This window comes from Grus americana, unplaced genomic scaffold, assembly GCF_028858705.1.
Source record: "Grus americana isolate bGruAme1 unplaced genomic scaffold, bGruAme1.mat scaffold_179, whole genome shotgun sequence".
NCBI lineage: Eukaryota > Metazoa > Chordata > Aves > Gruiformes > Gruidae > Grus > Grus americana.
Window position 1 is genome coordinate 7,501 of NW_026561487.1, and position 6,614 is coordinate 14,114.

At 56.0% G+C, this 6,614-nt stretch overlaps 1 long non-coding RNA gene across 1 annotated transcript in view; it reads right to left on the minus strand.

Moving 5' to 3' along the window:
• Nucleotides 1-6,395, minus strand: part of LOC129200476 (uncharacterized) — a 6,898-nt gene extending 503 nt beyond the window's left edge. Inside the window, exons 1-2 of the long non-coding RNA XR_008574928.1 lie at nucleotides 6,186-6,395; nucleotides 4,538-4,786 (exon numbers count right to left, since the gene is read on the minus strand). This is a non-coding gene — a long non-coding RNA (uncharacterized LOC129200476). The remainder of the gene's footprint in view (nucleotides 1-4,537; nucleotides 4,787-6,185) is intronic.
• Nucleotides 6,396-6,614: the final 219 nt, after the last annotated feature.

The window sequence follows — 6,614 nt, forward strand, 5'->3', positions numbered from 1 at the left end:
AATCACAGGCAAATACAAAACTCCAGAGGACCGCTCCTCGGGAACGCCGTTCCCGGGAGACACCATCAAAATTTCATCTCTGGCCCTGCCTGGCAAAAACCCCGGCCCGAACCGCGCCGCCGTCCGAACTTTGGCGACGAACGTCGCCTCGCGGAGCGGCCGGGACCGGGGGAAAAAAAAACCCAGCCGGGGGAGGAAAAAAAAAATCCCCCAGCTGGGATTTTTTTTTTATTCTAATTTCAAACAGCACACTAGCTTGCTCAACCTGGAAAGAAATACACCCCCCCCCACCCCCCCAAAATTAGGCACCACCACCTCACACCCCACCCCTCACCCAAACACCCGTCCATTCCACCGCAACCAGACATTGCCCGCTCCTTCCGGCGCTCCCCGGGAACGCCGTTCCCGGGAGACACCATCAAAATTTCATCTCTGGCCCTGCCTGGCAAAAACCCCGGCCCGAACCGCGCCGCCGTCCGAACTTTGGCGACGAACGTCGCCTCGCGGAGCGGCCGGGACCGGGGGAAAAAAAAACCCAGCCGGGGGAGGAAAAAAAAAAATCCCCCAGCTGGGATTTTTTTTTTATTCTAATTTCAAACAGCACACTAGCTTGCTCAACCTGGAAAGAAATACACCCCCCCCCACCCCCCAAAATTAGGCACCACCACCTCACACCCCACCCCTCACCCAAACACCCGTCCATTCCACCGCAACCAGACATTGCCCGCTCCTTCCGGCGCTCCCCGGGAACGCCGTTCCCGGGAGACACCATCAAAATTTCATCTCTGGCCCTGCCTGGCAAAAACCCCGGCCCGAACCGCGCCGCCGTCCGAACTTTGGCGACGAACATCGCCTCGCGGAGCGGCCGGGACCGGGGGAAAAAAAAAACCCAGCCGGGGGAGGAAAAAAAAAATCCCCCAGCTGGGGTTTTTTTTTATTCTAATTTCAAACAGCACACTAGCTTGCTCAACCTGGAAAGAAATACACCCCCCCCACCCCCCAAAATTAGGCACCACCACCTCACACCCCACCCCTCACCCAAACACCCGTCCATTCCACCGCAACCAGACATTGCCCGCTCCTTCCGGCGCTCCCCGGGAACGCCGTTCCCGGGAGACACCATCAAAATTTCATCTCTCGCCCTGCCTGGCAAAAACCCCGGCCCGAACCGCGCCGCCGTCCGAACTTTGGCGACGAACGTCGCCTCGCGGAGCGGCCGGGACCGGGGGAAAAAAAAAACCCAGCCGGGGGAGGAAAAAAAAAAATCCCCCAGCTGGGGTTTTTTTTTTATTCTAATTTCAAACAGCACACTAGCTTGCTCAACCTGGAAAGAAATACACCCCCCCCCACCCCCCAATATTAGGCACCACCACCTCACACCCCACCCCTCACCCAAACACCCGTCCATTCCACCGCAACCAGACATTGCCCGCTCCTTCCGGCGCTCCCCGGGAACGCCGTTCCCGGGAGACACCATCAAAATTTCATCTCTGGCCCTGCCTGGCAAAAACCCCGGCCCGAACCGCGCCGCCGTCCGAACTTTGGCGACGAACGTCGCCTCGCGGAGCGGCCGGGACCGGGGGAAAAAAAAACCCAGCCGGGGGAGGAAAAAAAAAATCCCCCAGCTGGGGTTTTTTTTTATTCTAATTTCAAACAGCACACTAGCTTGCTCAACCTGGAAAGAAATACACCCCCCCCACCCCCCAAAATTAGGCACCACCACCTCACACCCCACCCCTCACCCAAACACCCGTCCATTCCACCGCAACCAGACATTGCCCGCTCCTTCCGGCGCTCCCCGGGAACGCCGTTCCCGGGAGACACCATCAAAATTTCATCTCTGGCCCTGCCTGGCAAAAACCCCGGCCCGAACCGCGCCGCCGTCCGAACTTTGGCGACGAACGTCGCCTCGCGGAGCGGCCGGGACCGGGGGAAAAAAAAACCCAGCCGGGGGAGGAAAAAAAAAATCCCCCAGCTGGGATTTTTTTTTATTCTAATTTCAAACAGCACACTAGCTTGCTCTACCTGGAAAAAAAAAATTACATAACACACACAGACAGCCCAACACACACAAAAATAGGCAGCGCCACAACCTCACGCTCCACCCCTCACCCAAAGGCACAGCCGTTCTGCCACCCGCCCGCCACAACGAGCCACGGCCCCGATTCTTGTCCCATCTGTGGAACGGCCTCACCCTGTCCCTTAAGACACCATCGCCGCTGCGCCTGACTCTGTAGAGTTAGCGCTCATAGGCAGGGACCGGGGAATATGCCTTGCTAACTGCACCGCTCCTTCGCTGTTACTTGGATACTCCACAAAAACCTCACTCGAGGGTGTCGTGCGGGAATCCAAATCGTGCCGTGGCACCTGAAAACCGCAACGGAGGAGCTCTAGGGCCGGCCGGCCGACAACTACCCTCTGCCTCGCAAAACGGCCCGTACGACCTCCGCCCCAACCGACTGTACTGACAGATTACCATCCTGGGCTGGGGCCGCTCTCTATGCCGGCTCTGCAATGCCCAACCACCCAAATGCAACAAGAGCCATACCGAACACCAGGCAACACCAAGCACTGCGATGCAATGTACAACCAAATATAAAGCATGCCTTAACACAATGCTATGTAACACTGGACAGTCTCAAATGGCAGGCAATACAAATACAGGGCCAGGCAACGCAATACAGAGCCGCGCAACGCAACACAGAGGACCGGGTCACAGAACACAACAGAGTCTCCATTGGCAGGCAGTACAAAGACAGAGCCATGCAATGCAACACAGAGGACCGGGTCACAGAACACAAGAGAGTCTCCATTGGCAGGCAGCGGCAAGGCACAGCGGCGCAAGGCGAGGCAGGGCGCGGGCCCACGTAACGCGAGGCAGAGCGGCGCGAGGCGGGGCGCGGGCCCACGTAACGCGAGGCGGTCCCCGTTGGCAGGCAATACGAATACAGAGTAGCACAATGCGATATCCGGCCAAAGACAGGGCTGCGCAAGGCAATACAACGCAAAGCGCTACAAAACAAGACGTCTCAGATGGCGGTCAAAACCAACACAAATTGCGGCAAGGCAACACAACAACACCAGAACAACGGGTGTGTGAGAGAAGCTAGGCTGTAAGACACAAGCCTCTAAGCATATGTCGCGTGAAAGGGTACGAGTCTGATGTGTGGCTGAGGGAGGCCCTCCCGTTGAGTCACGAGGTTCAGAAAGGACCCCCTTGCTTTCTAAACTCCTTCGCAGAGAGGAGCCTAGGTGCGGCTAGGTCCAGTCTTAGTCCCAGACTTGGTCAACGGTTTACATCTAAAGGATTATGTGTGTAGCCACATATCAGAGTCGACGTTTGCCTGTCAGAGCCCCACTAAGGACTTTCACTGAAACAGTTTCACAAAGTTGAAAACAAAAATAGGTAGTTTGAGGCAACAGATATAAAAAGTTTGGAACTGCCATTGATAAATGCACTTACTGCAACAATTTTGAGCTCAAGTTAATAGTTCAGCGCTTTTGTTAATGATAGTTTTCCCAGAGTAACATCCGACATAATCGGAGGCGCAAGTCTTACCAAAGAGGCGTCCCTGCTTGGGGAGGAGAGAGAGAGGTCCAGGCCCGTCGACCCGTCCGGATAGTTGGAGTTCTCGTCCTCAAAAAAGAGGATTCTGAATGCCAGATTTATACTTTTGGCAAGGTGGGACTAAGTCAGGTATTGTGTGCCGACTGGCCCTTAACAAGGCTGGTTGTGCGATTGGTCGGGGCTGGGGGGGGGAAGTGGCGGAGAACAAACGTGTTCAGTACAGAGGAGCGGTGGTCTGTTTAGTTTTACCAAAGTAAGGTCGAGCTGCGAAGGACGCTCCCCCTCGCCCCAGGCGTCACTTTGTTGATTAAGGAGTAGACCTGTCAGACACCGCATCTTGTTAAGATGAACAAATTGCTCATCTCCTGCCCCTGTTCAGGTCCGGTGCTTATCAGTGCAAGATAAGCAAGTTGCTCAATGCCTGCTCTCGCCCAAGCTGGACTCCCCCGGGCCCCTTCTGCTGGGTCAAAATGGCCCTGTATTCGGCACCAACAAGACTAGACTAGTCCGGCATCCCACAGCATACAGGGATGAAAGATGGTATCAAACTTCAATTGAGGCGGAAGTTTCTAGAGCATGACTGTGAGTCCGGCACAGACCACCTCCGCAAAGGCCACCTCGCAGAAACATCTGCGATGCGAGGTGCGCTTTAAGCTCCGATCGCGAGACGAGAAACGCTCGACAGGCCGTATTCCGAAGCGACGAGACGTCGCGGACCCCGCGGATGCTCGCCGAGCGCGTGCGGCAGAACCTAGAGACCTGCCGTAAGGCGCCGTACGCATCAAAAAGCACAGATCACAGAAATGACGCTGCAACGCTGAGAGAGGCCAGAATGTTTACATCCGGCACGATGCACCCGGGACCCCTATCTGTCCCTAGACTCGAGGCAGACTAAATAGCCCTCTGCTACCCTGACATTAACCCCCTGCTGGCCCTGCCCCCAACCACCATTTTTGCCCCTTAAATTACCTTTCAGAGGGCAGAATCCAGATTCCCTTCTCATGGGGAAAAGGTCATCTAACCGGGACGCTCCCCCATCCGCCGGGTTCCGCTTCATCCCTCACGAGACAGAGCGTCGCCGGTCGCCGACGTGCCGCCCGGCGTCGACCTCCGCTGCGACGAAGCCCTCCTTGGAAACGCCTTCCTCTCGCCCGTCCCTTTTCCTCGGCCGCTCGGAGTCGGATTCTTCGGCCTGCCGTGCCGAGGCCTGACCGCCACCTGCAAAACTCAAAAGACGGGATGTGATTTTAGCTACGTCTATAATACGACACCTCAGAAAACTGCTACGTCAGCGCACCGGTCATCGCTCGCCTCGCTTAAGTTCGCTCCGGTGCGGATATCCCGTTTGCGCATCGATTCGCGCCTAGAAAATACAACCGGAAAAGCGTGAACTAGGCGGAGTCGCCGACACGCCGATCCGCTGACGTCGGACGCCGGCCCACCTTTGTCCGGCGCTCCTCTCGCCTCTTCCGGGGGCCTGTGACGCGCGGCTTGTCGCTCGGCCTCTGACAAACCCAAACAAACTGTGCAAAGTAAGGCGGTGGCCGCTGACCGATAGCTTGACGAGACCGAAAGGTCTATCATCTTTTCTGCATAAGCCTTCTAACTAGAGCTAAAACAAACAGAGAAGAGATACACCGAACCCCAAATATACCAACTAAGGCACATGTGAGATTGAACCCACTCAACTACCGCACAAACTGCTGCTCCCAGAAGGCCAGAGTACAGCTTCTGACCCCCGCCAATGCAATGAAACTGTGACAGCTGTCTACAGATACTTGCCCAGAGATGGACTGTAGCGTCTTCACCAAAAGAATCCGGTCACGCCAATGTTTTACCGCCACACCACAAAGCTATGCTACCCCTGTCTTTAACATTGCTACACCCCTGGGGGGAGCGGCTCCGACCCCGACACGGCGCACAGACTCCGCAAATGCGACCGTGAGACACGAGAAGGCCGCGAGCAAGAACGGCTACCGTGGCGAAGGTAAGACTGGCGAGGAAGCCCTATGGCACCGCAACGTTGCGGGTGCTTTATAGCGGCCCCGGGAAAGAGGCGACGGCCTTGGCCGGCGAGAGAAAGAGGCTGTCAAAACTGAAATGACAGATGCATCAGAGGCCGGGTTTTAAGATCTAAGGCCTTTAAAAACGTGGGGAATGAAACCTGAGAAAAGAACTCAGGGCAAACGTAACGCTCGGAGGAGCTGCTGGCAGCGCCCGGCTGGGCGCCGCAATAGACGTCCGCTCAGAAACATCTACGACACAATACACGCCAAACAGAGCTATGCTTTAAGCTATAACTACAAGAGAGAAACTGGCTTGATGAGCTCAATACCAATGAGCACAGATATTCAAGACTCATGAGATCTAATAAGGTACCTGGTGATCACAAAAAGCAGCGGAGGCATCGAGACCTGAGGGAGTTGCGGCGTACAGCATAAGACAGACAACGCAACCTGCATGACACAACCGCACGCGGGCTGAAATCGCCCTGCCCGGCGCCGACGAGTAACCCGCGCCCTTTGCCTACCCAAAGGCGACCGCTCCCGCACAGCCCTCTCCCGTACGCTAACTTTAAAAGCCATCCCCTGCAACTCCCAAACTTGTCCGGACCTACCTTCTTACGGCGCTCTGCTCTCCTCCTCTGCCGCTCGTCGGTGGGCATCTAGCCAGTCCGCATCTGGAAAAATCACACCGAGTTATCAAACAAGTCACCCAGATGCCGAGTGAGAGCCAAACAATTCCGGACGGGCCGTATCGGCACGCTAACCGTACGCTCCTATTGCTATTCCGCCTATCCCCGACTCGACAGCCCTGGGCAGAGCAGCTCCACGCACACACACACACCACACACAGAGACAGACGCTACACAGAACGCTACAAACAACGCGAATCACAAGTGAGAGAAAACTCTCAGCGAGAGGAACGACTCCCGGACGGGAGAGGCTACCGAACAAGACGACCTATAGGGCACGATGCCCGGGTGAGGAAGCTCTATGGCAACCCCAGAAGAGAATTGACCGTAAATGGCCCGTTATAAGAAGTT